This window comes from Lissotriton vulgaris, chromosome 1_1 (genome assembly GCF_964263255.1).
Source record: "Lissotriton vulgaris chromosome 1_1, aLisVul1.2, whole genome shotgun sequence".
Classification (NCBI taxonomy): domain Eukaryota; kingdom Metazoa; phylum Chordata; class Amphibia; order Caudata; family Salamandridae; genus Lissotriton; species Lissotriton vulgaris.
This window is the reverse complement of record NC_141685.1, coordinates 855,957,381-855,976,801: the sequence shown is the minus strand read 5'-3', so window position 1 is coordinate 855,976,801 and position 19,421 is coordinate 855,957,381. Positions and strand designations below refer to the sequence as shown.

At 49.5% G+C, this 19,421-nt stretch overlaps 1 protein-coding gene across 2 annotated transcripts in view; it reads left to right on the top strand.

The window, feature by feature from the left end:
- The window catches only part of LOC147748025 (cytochrome P450 2D15-like), a 777,398-nt gene that overhangs the window by 465,112 nt on the left and 292,865 nt on the right, over window positions 1–19,421 (top strand). The gene's annotated exons all lie outside the window — the stretch shown is intronic.

The window sequence follows — 19,421 nt, the reverse complement described above, 5'->3', positions numbered from 1 at the left end:
AAGGATGCTACAATGACGTCTTGTATCGTTATCAAGGTTCAGACGAGCCGAAACACAGGGATCACATCCTTTGCAGATTAAATACTTCCAAACTACAACCTGAGTGCTGATTTATTCCTTGTAAGAGTGAGAGGAGATTAAACACCTATATATAAAATTCACAGAAAAAAACACAATTTTCAGGACATTACATTTAGAAATTAGCATTCAAAAAACCTCAGAAATTCACTGAAATAAACACAGGTTTTATGGACGTCACAGTTAGGTGGACATTTCCCCCATACAAAACAAGATAAATTTGGCCGTTATAGTTAGTTGTGCTAACTATAACTCACGCCCCTGCAATGCACTGCTGATGAAGTCACATATTACATCACTCATGACATGGTCAGTGACATCACTGATGACATTTCAAATGACATTATCCATGTGATCATCTGATGCACCTCCTTCACCGTAAAATACAGACTACCATTCTCGAAACCACAGACACACCAATACTAGCACAGCCACAATATTATGTGCACTATGCATGCAGACCTCTAACCAGCTACATACTATTGATACGCTCTTCTAAATACCCAGTTAGTACCTATGCAGTCTAGTAATCCTTCTGTCTGTCCCATGCACTTCTCCATTCACCCATCCAGCACTATCTACGTATCCTATCACTCCACCAACACCTAAGCACCTATAAATTCAGCATCCACTTTCTTTGCAACACTGAATTACTCCAGTTATTAGTTGTATACTTAAGGAATGGCGTAGTCACTAACACAAGTGCAGGTACACTATTTTGTACACTATGCGTGCACCCCTCTAACCAGCTACAAACTAGTGATACACTCTTCTAAATACCCAGTTAGTACCTATGCAGTGTAGGAATGCTCCTGTCTGTCCCATGCATTTCTCCAATCACCCATCCAGCACTATCTACTTATCCTATTACTCCACCAATACCTAAACACTTATAAATTCACTATACACTCTGTTTGTAATACTGTAATTATTCTAGTTACTAGTCATGAACTTATGGAATGGCCTAGCTACTAACACAAGTACAGCTATAATATGTTGTGCACTATCCAAGCAGACCTCTAACTAGCTACATACTATTGATACACTCTTCTAAATACCCAGTTAATAATCATGCAGTGTAGTATTCGGCAGTATGTCCCATGCACTTCTTTAATCACTTATCTACCACATCTACTTATCCTATCACTCCACCAATACATAAGCACCTATAAATTAAGTGTTCACTCTGTTTGCACTAATGTCATAATTCTAGTTACTAGTGGTATTCTTATAAAATGACCTAGGCACCAACACAAGTACACATAAAATATTCTGTGCATAATCCCTACAAATCTCTAAGCAGATACATACTATTGGTCCACTCCATTAAATACTGAAGTAGTACCCATGCAGCATAGGATACCTCCTGTCAGTCTCATCCATCGCTGACCTCGCCAGCACCCACGCACTCGCTTCCATGGACTACATCCTCCTTGGGGACCTGAACTTCCACCTCGAGAACAACAACGATGCCAACTCCGCCACCCTGATCGACAACCTCGACAACCTCGACAACCTTGGCCTCAGGCAACTCGTCACCTCACCCACCCACACTGCCGGCCACAGGCTTGACACCATCTTCTCCACAGGCTCCCACATCGTCTTCGACCACACCACCGAACTCCACTGAACCAACCATTGCTGCCTCCATTTCACCTTCAAGAAACCAACCACGCACCACCGCACCCAACAGCTGCCTCACTGTTGCAGGAGCAAAGTCACTGAAGACCAGCTGATCATCTCCCTCACCAAGAACCCACCCACCGATCCCACCAACCCAGACGCCGCAGTCCGCAACTTCAGACAGTGGATCGACGACTGCGCCAACACCCTCGCCCCGCTCAAGAAACCCTCTGACAGCCACGCCAACAAGAAACCCACCTGGTTCACCAACGAGCTCCAGGCCTCCAAAGGCGCATGCCGGAAACTAGAGAAGACATGGCTCCACAAACGCATACCGGACAACCACGCAGTCCACAAGGAAGCCACCCGCAGACACCACCACCTCATCAGATTAGCCAAAAGATCCTCCTTCAAAGACCGCCTGGATAACAACGCACACAACAGCAAAGAGCTCTTCAGCATTGTAAAGGAAGTCGTCAACGCCAACGACATCCTGCCCTCACAAGAACTGTGCAACTCACTAGCCATCTTCTTCCACCGCAAGATTGCTGACAGCCACGACAGCTTCAACACCATGACCACCCTGACTACGCCAGACTCCACCCCCCCTGCGAACACCACCAGTTCCAACCGCCTGACCTCCTGGTCCAACAACAACGAGACACGCAAGGTCATGAACTCCATCCACTGAGGATCTCCGTCTGACCCGTACCCACACCAAGTATTCAACAAAGCAGACGCTGCCAACGCACCCCAACTACGGAAGATCATCAACATCTCCTTAGAAACAGCGACTTTCCCGGAAAGCTGGAAGCACGCCAAAATCAACGCCCTCCTCAAGAAGCCCAAAGCGGACCCAAGGACCTCAAGAACTTCCGGCCCATCTCCCTGCTCCCGTTCCCCATCAAAGGTCATCGAGAATATTGTCAACATGCAACTGGCCCGCCACCTGGAAGACAACAACATCTTGAACCTGTCCCAGTCCTGATTCAGGCGAAACACCAGCACTGAGACAACCCTCATCGCTGCCACAGACAACATCAGGTGCCAACTAGACAACGGCGAAACATCAGCCCTCATCCTCCTGGACCTGTCAGCCACCTTCAACACGGTCTGCCATAACACTCTAAAGTCACGCCTCCTAGAAGCCAAAATCCAAGAGAAGGCTCTTGACTGACCACGTCTCCTTCCTCTCCAGAAGAACCCAGAGCGTCCGCCTCCCACCCTTCCGATTTGAAGCCACCGACATCATCTGCAGCATCCCCCAGGGCTTCTCCCTCAGCCCGACGCTGTTCAAAGTCTACATGGCCCCCATCGCACAAGTGGCCCACCATCACGACCTCAACATCATCTCCTACGCCGATGACACCCAGCTCATCCTATCCCTCACAAAGGACCCACGCACCGCCAAAACCAACCTCCACAAGGGAATGAAGGTCGTCGCCAACTGGATGAAGAGCAGCCGTCTGAAACTGAACTTGGACAAGACGGAGGTCCTCATCCTCCGGCCCACCCGCTCAGCCTGGTCCAACTCCTGGTGGCCGACCACACTGGGAACAGCACCAACACCCACCGACAATGCATGCAATCTAGGATTCATCCTCGACTCCTCCCTCTCCATGTCTAAGCAGGTCAACGCCGTCTCCTCCTCCTGCTACAACACACTCCGCATGCGCCCACTGAAACAAGAACGGTGACACAAGCCCTCGTCAGCAGCAGACTGGACTATGGCAACGCACTCTATGCAGGAATCCCAGCCAAACACCTACAACGACTACAACGCATCCAATACGCCTCCGCCCGACTGATCGTCAACATCCCCCGCCGCAGCCACATCACCCCCCACCTGAGAGACCTACACTGGCTCCCCGTCTACAAGAGGATCACCTTCAAGCTCCTCACACACCCTCACAAAGCACTCCACAACGCCGGACCAGCCTACCTGAACAGCAGACTCAGCTTCCACACCCCCACCCGCCAGTTCCGCTCCGCCAACCCCACCCTCGCAGCTTTCCCCCGCATCCAACGAATGACCTCCCGCAGCAGATCCTTCTACCTCGCCGCCAAGACCTGGAACACCCTCCCTACCCATATACAGCAGACCCAAGACCTTCTCACCTTCAGAAGGCTCCTCAAGACCTGACTCTTCGAGCTGTGGCAGCATCCCCCCTCCCCTCAGCGCCTTGTGGCCCTTAGGGGTAAGTAGTGCGCTTTACAAGTACGCTGATTGATTGATGCATTTCTTCAATCACCCATCCAGCACTATGTTCTTATTGTATCAGTCAGCCAATACCTAAGTGTTGGACCTGGGGTTACCAGTCTACATAGGGTAGCTTGGCACAAGGTAGGCAGGCTTATCCCAAAGGTACATGTGTTAAGTTTGCGTCACACCCTCCAGCAACATAACATTCATCCACTCAAAAATAAGGACACTACACCAGTTTAGAAAAATACGGGTCACTTTTATAAAAGAATTCTGTATACTCTTGCCTATTTCATTTGACAATTGAGACACTGTTCACATCAGAAACTCCACCATCCGTCTGGTTGCATCAATAAAAAGAATACTTCACAGTACATTGCATTTGCTGGTACAGAATTCCCCATCTTTCACTTTTAAATGACAGTACTGGTTGACTTTTATAAACCTCTTTGTTAGATTTATGGTTCCCAACAGTTTTCAATATCAGTACTCGTATTATTTCCACATACAGTTATTATCTCATGCCACACTCCGTGGGTAATTAACAATATCCCCTTTTCTTGGTTCAATTGGAAGGAACTGTGCAATCTATTCTTTCCTTGAAGTAAACATCTCATACATTTCACTGCCTTAGGAGAAGTTTCAGCACTTGTCAGATTTTGGTTCTACAGGAAGGCAGAGCTGCACACTACCCCTAAAGTCAGGATGGTACAGTTTTCGTACTAGCACTCTTATCTCGCAGTGCGTGCAGCTAGGGTTCTGACTGGAGACAGTCAAATTGCTATTTCGCTGAATCAAATTAACCAACTGGCTTTCGAATCTCACCAACTCCTAGGACCCCTTACTTTCTCCACTCGAGCCCACAATTACATAGCCCAGTCACAGCTTTGACTTCAGGGTTCTTGTTTATGGCAATTCGATAAAACACCATCAGGGGAACCCTGAAAAACCCAAAAAGGCCAATTTCTGCGGGGACATATAAGCGTCTCAGTTCATTTCACAGGGTCTATCCGGCAGCCTGGTTAAAGGATCGCAATCAGGACTGATGTCCCGATGTAGTCCCAGCTTCGCTCCTAACCTCCCTCCAGCCAAGAACCCCCCAGCTTACTGTATTTCTCAAGCAGTTTAGTCAGGACTGTAGCGCCGCGGCACAGAACCGCGGTCGGGCTGAGGGACGGCTATACTCACAGCCGCTCTACCTCGCCTGCCCGGCCACAGCTATTCTCCTCGGCTTCCGCCACGTTAGTCTTTGCGGCGTCAGGCGGCACTCCCGGCAGCTCCTCCCTGCCGTCTGCTCACGTTAGGAAGTCTCCGCCTTCGTCCAGCCCTTCTCCAGCACTGGCCCGCCTCCTCTGACGCCGCATCGGATTTCCCTCAGGAAGCACGGAGCCTCAACCAGGTCCCGCCTCCGTCAGCACACGGGCTGCACCTCCGCCGGAAAAGGACGCCTCGGCACCACAGGGACGCCAGATGGCTCCACGAGTCCCACTCACGGTGAGTCCTCAGACAGATGGGCTGTATTATCTCTCCTCAGGCAATACGGAGGGAGAGTCAAGTTCCACAGTCACTTGGGAAGTCCACTCTGAATTAGGTGCCCCCAGCTTCCACGAGGGCACCAGAGCACGAGCCCCCAAGGGAATTAGGAGTTACATGGGGAACTATGGAAAATTACTTGTGGACTGCCCTGGCAGGGTTCGGTCAACACAAGAGGGGTCAGGTCATTACAGGAGAACAGCCAATACTCAGGTCGATCTGTCTCCTTATAGTGCGCTATCCTCCTCTTCAAGCCACCTCTCTCCTCACCAGTTCCACCCCGTGCAACCACCGGTCACTACACAAAATGGCTGCCTAGATCCTGACCTTATATAGGCAGGTCTCAGGCTACTAGAACTGGCTAGAAGGTTCTAGATCATTCCTATACTATCCTATGGGCCTTTTGCCTGAAATTACAGTTATGGCAGTTAATAGCCACCATTTTGTGTATCCCATACTTCTTAGTCAGAAAAGGCACCTAGGCCTCAGGAAAAATGAAGGACTATGAGGGTAAAGAGCATCTAGCCCCTAGGTCAACACCTCAAAAATCCAGTGGGCATCAAAAATAAAAAGATTGAGGGGCAAAAAGGGGACAAAAATAAATAAATAAATAGGAGGGACCACCTAAAGGGCTGACAGGTCTAACACGCGTCCCCCCCCAGCTGAAAGTGGGGAGAGCTACCCAACCCCTTGGGAGTCCTCATCACTAAGGCGGAAATACCTAGAGAGACCGTCTGCATTGTCGTGGTCCACTCCAGGCCGATGTTCCACCCGGAAGTCCATTCCCTGTAGGGAGATGGACCATCTCAACAACTTGGGATTTTCCCCCTTCATTTGCATCAGCCAACGAAGAGGTCGATGGTCTGTCTGAACCAGGAAGTGCGAGCCAAACAGATATGGCCGCAACTTCTTCAGAGCCCATACCACCGCAAAAGCTTCCCGCTCAATTGCACTCCACTTCTGTTCCCGGGGAAGCAGTCTCCTAGACAGGAAGACAACAGGCTGATACAGACCCTCTTCATTGGGTTGTGATAACACTGCCCCAATGCCATGCTCTGATGCGTCTGTCTGGACAATGAACTCCTTGGAGAAGTCTGGGGCCCTCAGGACCGGTGCTGCACACATCGCTTGTTTCAGCTTCTCAAAGGCTTGCTGACAAGCCTCTGTCCAGACTACCCGTCAAGGTTGTTTCTTGGATGTGAGCTCTGTGAGGGGTGCTACAATAGTGCCATACCCCTTCACAAAGCAACGGTAGTAACCTGTGAGGCCCAGGAAAGCTCGAACCTCAGTCTGGGTCTTGGGGGGTTCCCAGGCCATTATTGCCTCAATCGTTGCCTGGAGAGGCCGCACTGTTCCCCTACCCACCAAGTGGCCTAGGTACACAACCGACCCCTGCCCGATCTGACATTTACTGGCCTTGATTGTCAAGCCAGCCTGTTTCAGGGCCTGGAGAACAGCTTGCAAGTGACACAAGTGGTCCTCCCAACTGCTGCTGAAGACGGCAATGTCATCCAGATAAGCAGCGGAGAAAGCCTCCATTCTAGAGAGGACCTGGTTCACCAGCCGCTGAAAAGTGGCAGGGGCGTTCTTGAGCCCAAAGGGCATCACACAGAACTGGTAGTGGCCCTCAGGCGTGGAGAAGGCTGACCTTTCCTTTGCTCCATCTGTAAGGGAGATCTGCCAGTACCCTGAAGTAAGGTCAAATGTACTCAGATATTGGGCAGCTCCCAGCCGGTCAATAAGTTCATCCGTCCTAGAGATCGGATGTGCATCAGTCTTGGTTACTGAGTTCAGTCCCCGGTAATCCACACAGAACCTCAGTTCTGGAGTGGTGCCCGGTGGGGCAGCTTTTGGTACTAGAACCACCGGACTGGACCAGGGGCTACTGGAAGGTCCAATGACTCCTAGCTCCAGTATCTTGGTAACCTCACCGTGGATGCTGGCCTTCACCTTGTCTGACAGCCGGTAGGTCATAGACTTCACTGGTGGGCTGTCTCCTGTGTCCACATCATGGGTACACAGGTGGGTCCTTCCCGGGACAAGGGAGAACAACGAGGAGTACTGCTCCAAGACCTGGCGGCAGTCCTCTCGCTGCTCAGGAGTTGGGGATGGGGAGAGAATCACTCCCTCCACCGACCCATCCTTTTCTTGAGACGAAAAGAGATCAGGGAGAGGCTCTCTTTCTACTTCCTCTGCACCATCAGTCACCATCATCAAGATGACCTCGGGCCTCTCATGGTGGGGTTTGAGGCGGTTGGCATGCAGCACCCATAGGGGCTGTCGAGGGGTCTTAAGATCCACCAGATAGGTGGCCTTACCCTTCTTCTTCAACAACTCAAAGGGGCCTGTCCAGCGATCCTGGAGGGCACTTAGCTCCCCAGGTTCCATCACCCATACTTTCTGGCCAGGCCCCAACTCCACCGGGTGAGCGTTGTGGTCATACCACTCTTTCATGACTGCTTGGCTGGCTTCCAAGTTGTCAGAAGCTTGCTTCCACCACTTTGCCATTTGGCTCCGGAAAGCCAGCATGTAGCTCACCACATCCTGGGGAAGCTTCATGGGAGTTTTTTCCCATCCCTCCTTCACCAGGCTGAGAGGTCCATGCACAGGGTGCCCATACAGAAGCTCAAAGGGGCTGGAACCCACTCCCTTCTGTGGCACTTCCCTGTAGGAGAACAGCAAACAGTTTAGGAGGACATCCCATTTCCTCCACAGGCTCTCAGGCAGACTTCTTATCATGCCTTTCAAGGTCTTGTTGAACCTTTCCACCAGACCATTGGTCTGTGGGTGATAAGGAGTGGTAATCCGGTAGGTAACTCCACACTCCTTCCACATAGCCCGCATGTACGCTGACATGAAGTTGGTCCCCCTGTCGGACACAACTTCCTTGGGGAAACCTACTCGGGTAACGATCCCCATCAGGGCCCTAGCCACTACAGGTGCAGTGACAGTCCTCAGAGGAATTGCCTCTGGGTACCGTGTGGCATGATCCACCAGTACCAGGATAAACCTGAGACCAGCTGTAGGGCAACTCCTCCCCGAGCACTACACTAGCTACTCCCGAAGCTTTTCCTCCGGTGGGAGGGGGTGGTCTCTTTGGGCACTTGACATCTCCCTTATAATGTCCAACATCACCACACTCAAAGCAGTGGACAATCCCTGGCTCCTGGCTTTGGCCAGGATGAGGGTTTCTGGGCGGGTTAGCCTTAGGGGTGAATCCTGTTCCCTTTCCCTGGAAACTGTTTTGGGGACCTTTTGAGAACTCCCGCTTTTTATCTCCCCCCTCCTTCTTCTAAAGGGCACCCTGTATGGCCCTTTGGGAATCCCCTCCAGTCCCCTTTGAGGACACCCGGGTACTTGCCCAGATGTCCGCCTCCTCTGCAAGCTTTCTGGGGTTGGTCAGCTTGCTGTCCACCAGGTGTTGACGCAGCTCAGGAAAACATTTCTCGAGTAGGTGCTCTTTGAGAATAAGGTCGTACAACCCCTCATTATCCCTCACCTCGCTGCCTTGTATCCAACCCTCTAGTGCCTTCCTTGCGTAGTCCAGGAAATCCACCCAATTCTGTGTGCCTAATTTGTGACTTCCCCTGAACTTTTGCCGGTACTTCTCTGGGGTCAGTCCAAACTTCTTAAGTAGCGCCACTTTCATGGCGGGGTAGTGGGTCTGCTCTTCCTATTCCAGGGCCAATAGTGTGTCCCGTCCAGTAGGAGGCATGTATTTGTACAAACCACCCCCCCAGTGTTTTTCCTTGATCCCATGGGCTCTTAAGGAGACCTCATAGGCAGCCAGCCACTTGGCTATGTCATCCCCTGGGCTGTAGCTGGCAACTACATCCTTAGGTAGGTAGGGTCTGGGTTCCCTGGTCAGTTCTTTTGTTTCGCTGCCACCATTTGGAGAATTGGAGGGTCCTATCTGTAGGGCCTTGAGTTCTAGCTCCCTAAGTTTCAACTCGTGAACCATCCTCTGTTCCTCCCTCTCCTTTTCCAACCTGGCTTACTCCCACTTTAGCTGTCTTTTTTCCCTCCTGTCCACTAGTTTAGCTTCGGTTAAGCTTCTTCCGGATACACTGCTGCCCTCCCTTGAGAAGGTCCTAGGTCCTGGTAGTAGGTTTTCCATGATGCAAAAGAATACAAAGTTCCCTAGGGAAAGTAAAAGAAGTATGTGTGAAAGTATGGAGTAGAACAAAAGCAGGGAACAGGATGTTCCCTTATTGGAACTAGAAGACCTCACACACCCAGAAACCTAGGTGTCATGCTTCATCATTGGTCTCCTGCTCCTCGTCAGACTGGCGCTGCAATGGCTGACGGGCGCCATAGGTGCTCTTTGATGGAGATCTTTTGTTCCAGCCAATGGTTTCAGTGCGTGTAAGGGGTCAGGTGGGGGTGTAGTCGTGAGGGAGTGGTGTGATTTAAAAGAAGGTGAGTCAGTCCACAAGGGACTTTATTCATGTGGCTGACTCCATTGATTAAAATGGTGGGAGGGGAGATAGGAACTGCTTAGTCTACAGTGGGCTAACTCAACCCTCTATAAAGGTCAACATGTTTCTTGCATGTCTGGCAATTCTTCAGGACCTCGGCTATTATGTACTACACAGTGAAAATAAAGTAAACACAAAAGAAAAAGAGAAAGATACAACCTCACTGGGTCAATCAGGGAGCAGGCCAATAGGTCCTGCTCTAGGGGGGGAAACCTAAAAACAATGCATAAAGATAAGCCAGTTAGCAAGAATAGTGGCATTATCACACAGTTCTAAGTTCCCTTTAGTGCTCCATAAAACACACATACGTGAAACATTAAAAATTGAAATTTCCAGAATTACACACTAGTGGACGTATTTGCGGTAGTACATCCATTCCTGAAAATATGGGCAGTGTAATCAGGGTCAGAACGTATTAAGCAATTCTGTTAATAGGACAAAGAGGTTTATCACATTGTAATAGAATACTGGATCAGTGCTTACCCTAGCAGAAACACTACAGGGCCCGCAGTCTGTTCCTGTGGTGCTGTTCGACAAGGTAAGATACCTGGAAGAGAGGAACACATCCAGGCACCCGGATGGTGTGTTGAATGAAACATGCCAGGGAAGCAGGCCATGACTAGATAAAGGAACAAAATCCGAACATAAGGCGGGATTGATGGGAGAGACCTCTCTGAAAGGTAGAACCGGAGCGGCTCGTCGTGGTTCTCTCCTCTGTCCAATGGGTTTAGCCCAGCCATGGTGTAACCCAGTAGAGAAATCAATCGCTCGCAAAAGGGATTGCGTGTGAACAGTGGCCCACCTCCGGACCAGAACCGGGCGGGCCGGCGGGGCCAGCGTGCTCCAGCCTCTCACAAGCTGCGCCCGTGTAATAGCTCTCCCCGGGGGGGACAGCCACAGCAGAAACCAACCCGGAAAGGGGTTAGCGGTCAAGTCGAACCGGCCCGATCACCGGTCCCAAGGCGTGTACCACCGCCACGACAAGTGCCTAGGCGTAGGCTATTATGTAGGGCACATGATAACTAAAGGCATGCCCCAAAAGTCAAAGTAGAGAGCCTCGATCGAGCGACGGGCATAGAATTACCAATCACATCGATGCAGCAATCACCTCAAGTTGGTGCGGAAATATAGCGGCGCTGCTACCTTAGATACGAGCAGCCAGGGTGAGCAACCTACCCCCACGCAAGGTGCCCCAAACGGTGGCGCGGAACAGCTGGTCACGGATTTGCGTGTCCACCGGGGTTAAAAGCTGTTTGCACCTTGTTCCCACGTGATGACGCCCCACCAGTGGGTGTGGTCGCAATCACCCCGACTGCGCATGCGCCGGGCTGCAGACGCACTCGATGCGTTCCGTGCCAGTGAGATGATGCTTAATGTGGCGGCCATCTTAACAAGGGGTTTAAACGGGTGAGAAGGATTGGGAGAGATACTAACCCCCAATTTGCCGATTGGCCGAATAACAGTCCCTTCATCGGTATAGTGGAAATCGATGTTGCTGGTGTTGGTCCCTATGGTTTTACCCTACGGAGCTGTGGGGAAGAGCGGTGGAGGTGGGATAGTGGACCTGGGTAAGTCAGACACTACCAAAGGTAGTTCGAGGGATCTAGTTTGCGAAATCAGATAAGCCAAAGCAGACCATAGAAGCCCGACACAGGTGTATGCTGGTGATATCTGGTGGCTAGGATGGCAGCTGAGTAGCAGCGAGTGAGTGTGCCTGTATCCAGACAATTGTGTATTGGCTGAAGTTATCCTATACTGTCAGGAACACATAGGTGTTATCCTAGAGGACTGTAGTCCAGAGTGGTGTCATTGTAAGAACAAAGATGAGGGTGGGGATATGATCTATCCCCATGAGCGATATCCACAGTAGATTAATGTGTCTAAAGACTGTGGTAGCAGTGCATGCTGTACATCCGTGTATGTGAGCCATGCTGAATAAAACTGAAGAAATATCCAGTATGGACTAAGGTCATAATAGTTAATGGGAAAAAACTTAAGGTTAGGACAGGTGGTTTATCTCGCTAGTAGTGTCCAAGGTACAGAGTCATTAAGGCCCAGGGTGTCCAACTGGAGGCGATGTATCCAACGTGTTCGATTCTGAACAGTGCTTGGTGGGTGATGGAAGCGTGGGACTCTAGGACCAGCCATTTGATGTTGTCGGCATGGTGGCCATGTTGGATATAGTTTTCATACAATCTGGTATGGGTTTTGGAACAGCGAATGTTGCTCTTATGTTCCATAATCCTAAGTTTTACCTGTCTCATCGTCATGCCAATGTAGTGTTTGCCACATGGGTAAGTCAGTAGGTAAATGCATCTTGAACTATTGCAATTGGTATGCTTATTCATATGCCAGGTGAAAGTGTTTGAACGTTTAATCTCTTTGCACTGTATCGTTTGTTGGCATACAACACAGCCTCCGCATGGGTAGTGACCTACCACCGGTGGAAGCCACCACAGGGTACTCTGGTTGGTGGTAGTTTGTTTTCTGGGGCGTGTGTGAATCAGAGAGTCTTTCAGATTGGCCGTGCGCTTAAATGCAAAACAGGGGCGTGGGATATCTAGGTCCCCTGTGTTCAATAGACCCCAATGTTTATTGACTGTTTTCTTCAAGAATGTGGAGTTTTGTGTGAAGCAAGTGACGTAGGTAATCACGTCATCAGGTTCTTTTGGACGTGTCCCCAATAAGGCCTCTCTGGGGTTGTTGAGGGCTCTTTTGCGAGAGTTATTAACCAATCTGGTGGGGTAACCTCTGTCTTGTAGTTTGTGTTGGAGCATCACAGATTCTTTTTTGTAGTCAGAGATAGCGGTGCAGTTCCTTCGAATCCTAAGGAACTGCCCGAAGGGGAGGTTTTCCCGTAAGGATCTTGGATGATGGCTACCAAAGAGGAGTAAGCTATTCCTGTCCGTCTCTTTTCTGTACAAGGAGGTGCTCAGTCCTTCTTGGTTCAGACTGATGGTAAGGTCCAAGAAAGGTATCTTGGTGTCTAACATTGTAGCTGTGAACTTAAGGAACTGATTCTGACGGTTGATCCACAGGCAGAAAGCTTCACAGCTTTCCCGGTTTCCATGCCACAAAACCAGAACATCATCTATATACCTGCGCCATAGTGTGATGTTCTGGTTAAAGGAATTGTTTTCTGAGTAGATGCAGAGGTTCTCAAAGGTGGCCATATAGATGCAGGCTAGACTAGGGGCAAAAGTCGAACCCATAGAAGTCCCCTGTATCTGGTGGTATAACGGGGACCCATATTGGAAGAAGTTTTCAGTAAGTGCAATGCTGGCGCATGCCATAATGAAGGAAATTGGTGTGAGTGAGATCCAATCCTCCAGGCGGAAGGTCTGCACAACTGCTTCAAGGGTGGCCTGCTGTGGAATGTTCGTGTAAAGAGCCTCCACATCTAAAGTTAGGAGGAGGTCCACATTCTCTCTACCCTCAATGGATTCAATGAGGCGGAGTACATCACGAGTATCCTGGAGAAAGGATGGTATCTTTCTCACTATAGGCTGCAAGAACACATCACAAAATGTAGATAACGGTTCAAGAAGTGAGCCTATGCCGGACACTATCGGACACCCGGGGACCGGAGTGGTACGCTTATGAATTTTGGGAAAGGTGTAGAAATACGGGACGACCAGGTCCTTGGTGAGCAAAAAGTCAGCTTCATTCTTAGAGATCCATTCATTGGTCTCTCCTTCCAAAACCAGGCTGGTGATTGCAGTGGTGAGTCTGGGAGTAGGGTCTGATGCCAGTGGTCTATAATGGCTTGTATTCGCCAGCTGGCGTTTGCATTCAGTGACATCTCACTGTGAGGACCAACGGGCCCCTGGAACCACACCTTGGTTACCACATAGGGTTTCCCAACATCATTCCTTCCAAAATCTTGGCAGCTCAGCAGTAATATACACACACCAGTGACGATCTTCCCAATATGGAGGACGTCCCCGGCCTGAGCTTCGACGAAGAGGCTATAGCCGAGGCATTAAGATCGGCACCTCCACCTTTCGGATCTGGAGGTGCCACTGCCTCTAATTCACAAAATGATGACTGGATCACACTTACTGGATTGAAAAAGGAAGGGCTGAGGATAACTGTCCATGGTATCATGATGACAGAATATCTTAGGGCCCACATAGCCCCACAGGGGCTCCTGGTAACCATCATACCAAGACTCTTTCTTGAGGATAGTCAGTTTAAGGGGGATTGGTGTCAAGTGTCTTGGAAGTGCACAAAGGACTTACTATTCTAGATAGTAAAAACAGCCAAGAGATTGGCGGATGCTCTTCTAGTTAAAATCACGGCCATGGAAACGGCCATCAGGGGTACTCTAACAAAGACTCCTTTCACTACCAAACTGGCGGAAATTAATCAAGAAATCTCCGATAACCAAGAATTTGTGCTCAAACAGAAAATGACAAAACTCCAAAAGGATCTGTCTAAATTCGATAAGGAGAAGATATACCCTTATCTCAAGGAAGGTTATACCAACAAGAAAAATAGCTACTCTTCTGATGAGAGCTCATAATTCAGTAACCGCAGGGGATCATCTAGCAGTGACTCCAGCGGGGGCCATCCGACTAACAACAAATGGAACCAGCAGCGACAGAGATGAAACCAAGGTTTTAATCAAGGCCAAATGTTACAGGGACCACCACAAATGATACCTCGTTGGCAATATCTGTTCTATCCCCAGGGTCCGCCACCACAGTTCTTCCCCATGAACCCCCTTTTCACGACAGAGGTTGGCGCAGAGGAAGAGGGCGGAAGTGAGGAAATCAGAAAGGGGTACAATTCCAAGACCAACAAACAGCATCCACCTCAATGGAGACAAGGAGCACAACCAGAGGGAGAAGGGTTTAATAGTTAACCTCTCCAAAAGACCATTGACCCCCACTGAAACGGTGGTCCTTGAGAAGGGTTTGGGCTTCGTACCCACCCCCACTCCTGATAACTTCAATGAGATGTGTGAGGTGAAGCAACTCTTCGGGAAAATACGCCTACGCTCCTACTTTGGAGAAAGATTTGTGAACGACCCTGTGGACACTGGGTTGCGTAAACCATCCACATTCACTCCCACTGATAGTATGGTTGCACTAGAGATCCTGGTTTTTGAGAAAGACCCTGGACAAAAAGCCCAAAAAACCTGTTTTCAAAAACCTGACCAATATGGAAAGGCATGCCATACAGAACTTAGGCAATGATAGCTCCATCGTCATTAAACAAGCTGACAAAGGGGGAACTACTGTAATTCAAAACACCAGACTATGACACTGAATGCAAACGCCAGCTGGCGAATACAAGCCATCCTACTCCCAGACTAACCACTGCAATCACCAGCCTGGTTTTGGAAGGAGAGACCAATGAATGGATCTCTAAGAATGAAGCTGACTTTTTGCTCACCAAGGACCCGGTCGTCCCGTATTTCTACACTCTTCCCAAAATTCATAAGGGTACCACTCCGGTCCCCGGGCGTCCGATAGTGTCCGCCATAGGCTCACTTCTTGAACCGTTATCTAAATTTTGTGATGTGTTCTTGCAGCCTATAGTGAGAAAGATACCATCCTTTCTCCAGGATACTCGTGATGTACTCCGCCTCATTGAATCCATCGAGGGTAGAGAGAATGTGGACCTCCTCCTAACTTTAGATGTGGAGGCCCTTTACACGAACATTCCACGGCAGGCCACCCTTGAAGCAGTTGAGCAGACCCTCCGCCTGGAGGATTGGATCTCACCCACACCAATTTCCTTCATTATGGCATGCGCCAGCATTGCACTTACTGAAAACTTCTTCCAATATGGGTCCCAGGTATACCACCAGATACAGGGGACTTCTATGGGTTCGACTTTTGCCCCTAGTCTAGCCTGCATCTATATGGCCACCTTTGAGAACCTCTGCATCTACTCAGAAAACAATTCCTTTAACCAGAACATCACACTATGGCGCAGGTATATAGATGATGTTCTGGTTTTGTGGCATGGAAACCGGGAAAGCTGTGAAGCTTTCTGCCTGTGGATCAACCGTCAGAATCAGTTCCTTAAGTTCACAGCTACAATGTCAGACACCAAGATACCTTTCTTGGACCTTACCATCAGTCTGAACCAAGAAGGACTGAGCACCTCCTTGTACAGAAAAGAGACGGACAGGAATAGCTTACTCCTCTTTGGTAGCCATCATCCAAGATCCTTACGGGAAAACCTCCCGTTCGGGCAGTTCCTTAGGATTCGAAGGAACTGCACCGCTATCTCTGACTACAAAAAAGAATCTGTGATGCTCCAACACAAACTACAAGACAGAGGTTACCCCACCAGATTGGTTAATAACTCTTGCAAAAGAGCCCTCAACAACCTCAGAGAGGCCTTATTGGGGACACGTCCAAAAGAACCTGATGACGTGATTACCTGCGTCACTTGCTTCACACAAACCTCCACATTCTTGAAGAAAACAGTCAATAAACATTGGGGTCTATTGAACACAGGGGACCTAGATATCCCACGCCCCCGTTTTGCATTTAAGCGCACGGCCAATCTGAAAGACTCTCTGATTCACACACGCCCCAGAAAACAATCTACCACCAACCAGAGTACCCTGCGGAGGCTTCCACAGGTGGTAGGTCACTACCCATGCGGAGGCTGTGTTGTATGCCAACAAACGATAGAGTGCAAAGAGATTAAACTTTCGAACACTTTCACCTGGCATATGAATAAGCATACCAATTGCAATAGTTCAAGATGCATTTACCTACTGACTTGCCCATGTGGCAAACACTACATTGGCATGACGATGAGACAGGTAAAACTTAGGATTATGGAACATAAGAGCAACATTCGCTGTTCCAAAACCCATACCAGATTGTATGAACACTATGTCCAACATGGCCACCATGCCGACAACATCAAATGGCTGGTCCTAGAGTCCCACGCTTCCATCACCCACCAAGCACTGTTCAGAATCGAACAGCGATGGATATATCGCCTTCAGTTGGACACCCTGGGCCTTAATGACTCTGGACCTTGGACACTACTAGCGAGATAAACCACCTATCCTAACCTTAAGTTTTTGCCCATTAACTATTATGACCTTAGTCCATACTGGATATTCCTTCAGTTTTATTCAGCATGGCTCACATACACGGATGTACAGCATGCACTGCTACCACAGTCTTTAGACACATTAATCTACTGTGGATATCGCTCATAGGGATAGATCATATCCCCACCCTCATCTTTGTTCTTCCAATCACACCACTCTGGACTACAGTCCTCTAGGATGACACCTATGCGCTCCTGACAGTATAGGATACCTTCAGCCAATACACAATTGTCTGGATACAGGCACACTCGCTTGCTGCTACTCAGCTGCCATCCTAGCCACCAGATATCACCAGCATACACCTGTGTCGGGCTTCTATGGTCTGCTTTGGCTTATCTGATTTCGCCAACTAGATCCCTCGGACTACCTTTGCTAGTGTCTGACTTACCCAGGTCCACTATCCCACCTCTACCGCTCTTCCCCCAGCTCCGTAGGGTAAAACCATAGGGACCACCACCAGCAACATCGATTTCCACTATACCGATGAAGGGACTGTTATTCGGCCAATCGGCAAATTGGGGGTTAGTATCTCTCCCAATCCTTCTCACCCGTTTAAACCCCTTGTTAAGATGGCCGCCACATTAAGCATCATCTCACTGGCACGGAACGCATCGAGCGCGTCTGCAGCCCGGCGCATGCGCGGTCGGGGTGATTGCGACCACGCCCACTGGTGGGGCGTCATCACGCGGGAACAAGGTGCAAACAGCTTTTAACCCCGGTGGACACGCAAATCCGTGACCAGCTGTTCCGCGCCACCGTTTGGGGCGCCTTGCATGGGGGTAGGTTGCTCACCCTGGCTGCTCGTATCTAAGGTAAGCAGCGCCGCTATGCTTCCGCACCAACTTGAGGTGATTGCTGCACCGATGTGATTGGTAATACTATGCCCGTCACTCGATCGAGACTCTCTACTTTGACTCTTGGGGCATGCCTTTAGTTAACGTGTGCCCTACATAATCGCCTACGCCTAGGCACTTGTAGTGGCGGTGGTACACGCCTTGGGACCGGTGATCGGGCCGGTTTGACTTGACCGCTAACCCCTTTCCGGGTTGGTTTCTGCTGTGGCTGTCCCCCCCGGGGAGAGCTATTACACGGGCGCAGCTTGTGAGAGGCTGGAGCACGCTGGCCCCGCCGGCCCGCCCGGTTCCTGGTCCGGAGGTAGGCCACTGTTCACACGCAATCCCTTTTGCGAGCGATTGTTTTCCCTACTGGGTTACACCATGGCTGGGCTAAACCCATTGGACAGAGGGGAGAACCACGACGAGCCGCTCCGGTTCTATCTTTCAGAGAGGTCTCTCCCATCAATCCCGCCTTATGTTCGGATTTTGTTCCTTTATCTAGTCATGGCCTGCTTCCCTGGCATGTTTCATTCAACACACCATCCGGGTGCCTGCATGTGTTCCTCTCTTCCAGGTATCTTACCTTGTCAAACAGCCCCACGGGAACAGACTGCGGGCCCTGTAGTGTTTCTGCTAGGGTAAGCACTGATCCAGTATTCTATTACAATGTGATAAACCTCTTTGTCCTATTAACAGAATTGCTTAATACGTTCTGACCCTGATTACACTGCCCATATTTTCAGGAATGGATGTACTACCGCAAATACGTCCACTAGTGTATAATTCTGGAAATTTCAATTTTTAATGTTTCACGTATGTGTGTTTTATGGAGCACTAAAGGGAACTTAGAACTGTGTGATAATGCCACTATTCATGCTAACTGGCTTATCTTCATGCATTGTTTTTAGGTTTCCCCCCCCTAGAGCAGGACCTATTGGCCTGCTCCCTGATTGACCCAGTGAGGTTGTATCTTTCTCTTTTTCTTTTGTGTTTACTTTATTTTCACTGTGTAGTACATAATAGCCGAGGTCCTGAAGAATTGCCAGACAGGCAAGAAACATGTTGACCTTTATAGAGGGTTGAGTTAGCCCACTGTAGACTAAGCAGTTCCTATCTCCCCTCCCACCATTTTAATCAAGGGAGTCAGCCACGTGAATAAAGTCCCTTGTGGACTGACTCACCTTCTTTTAAATCACACCACTCCCTCACGACTACACCCCCACCAGACCCCTTACACGCACTCAAACCATTGGCTGGAACAAAAGATCTCCATCAAAGAGCACCTATGGTGCCCGTCAGACATTGCAGCGCCAGTCTGACGAGGAGCAGGAGACCAATGATGAAGCATGACACCTAGGTTTCTGGGTGTGTGAGGTCTTCTAGTTCTAATAAGGGAACATCCTGTTCCCTGCTTTTGTTCTACTCCATACTTTCACACATACTTCTTTTACTTTCCCTGGGGAACTTTGTATTCATTTGCATCATAGTTGACTGGACACTTACTCTGGACCCCGTTAAATATTCTCCACAATTGGTTCCCAATTTTGTACTGAGTAGGTTTTCCATCTCAGGTTGGAACA